Source organism: Pelodiscus sinensis, chromosome 30 (assembly GCF_052426305.1).
Source record: "Pelodiscus sinensis isolate ZL-2025 chromosome 30, ASM5242630v1, whole genome shotgun sequence".
In the NCBI taxonomy this organism is placed as follows: domain Eukaryota; kingdom Metazoa; phylum Chordata; order Testudines; family Trionychidae; genus Pelodiscus; species Pelodiscus sinensis.
In genome coordinates, this window is record NC_143081.1 from 15,968,378 (window position 1) to 15,969,935 (window position 1,558).

Sequence of the window (1,558 nt, forward strand, 5' to 3'; positions counted from 1 at the left end):
CCCGGCCTTCTAGCCATCTTTCTATCCATCTTACCATCCATTTATCCAATCCGCAATCCCTTAACTTGCTGGTAAGAATATTGTGGGAGACCGTATGAAAAGCCTTGCTAAAGTCAAGGTCTATCACATCCACTGACTTTCCCATGTCCACTGAGCCAGTTACCTCATCATAGAAGCTAATCGGATTGGTCAGGCACGACGTGCCCTTTGTGAATCCATGCTGACTATTCCTAATCACTTTCCTCTCATCCAAGTGTCTCAAAATGGATTCCTTAAGGATCCCTTCCATGATTTTTCCAGGAACCGAGGTAAGACTGCCGGCCTATAGTTCCCTGGATCGTCCTTCTTCCCTTTTTTGAAGATGGGCACTACATTTGCCTTTTTCCAATCATCCGGGATTTCGCCCGATCTCCACGACTTTTCAAAGATAATGGCCAAAGGCTCCTCAAAGACATTTGCCAACTCCCTCAGCACCCTCGGGTGCATTAAGTCTGGACCCATGGATTTGTGTATGTTTAGTTTTTCTAAATAGTTCCTAACCTGTTCTTTACCCACCAAGGGCTGTCCATCTTCTTCCCATCTTGCGTCGCTTAGCACAGAAGTCCAGGAGCCGACCTTGTCCGTGAATACAGAGGCAAAGAAAGCATTGAGTACTTCAGCTTTCCCCACATCCTCTGTCACTAGGTTACCTCCTTCATCCATTAGGGGCCGCACACCCTCTCTGATCACCACCTTCTTGTTGACATGCCTGTAGAAACCTTTCTTGTATCCTTCACATCCTTAGCCAATCGCAATTCCATTTGCGCTTTCGCCTTCCTGATAACCCCCCGGCATTCTCGAGCTAGACATTTAAACTCCTCCCTGGTCATTTGTCCAAGTTTCCACTTTCTGTAAGCTTCCTTTTTGTGCTTAAGTTCACCAAGGATTTCCCCTGTAAGCCAGTCCGGTCTCCTACCATGTTTGCCTCTCTTGCTACGCGTCGGGATGGTTTCTTTCTGTGCCTTCAATAAGGCTTCTTTAAAATACTGCCAGCTGTCCTGGACTCCTTTCCCCTTCATGTTAACATCCCAGGGGATTCTGCCCATCAGATCTCTGAGGGAGTCAAAATCTGCTTTTTTGAAGTCCGAGGTGTGTATTTTACTACTCTCTTTCCTTCCTTTGGTCAGGATCCTGAAATCTACCATCTCATGATCACTGCTTCCCAGGTTGTCACCCACCTCTACGTCCCCTATTAGTTCCTCCCTGTTTGTGAGCAGAAGGTCAAGCTGCACACGGCCCCTGGTCGGATCCTTCAGCACTTGTACCAAGAAGTTATCCCCAACATTCTCCAAAAACTTCCTGGATTGCCTGTGTACTGCCGTATTGGTTTCCCAACAGATGTCAGGGTGATTAAAGTCCCCCATGAGAATCAGGGCCTGCGATCTGGAAGCTTCGCTCAGTTGTTCGAAGAAAGCCTCATCTACCTCATCCACCTGGTTCGGTGGCCTGTAGCAGACACCAACCACAACATCACTGCTGTTTGCTCCTTTAAACCTGACCCATAGACTTTCAATAAGTT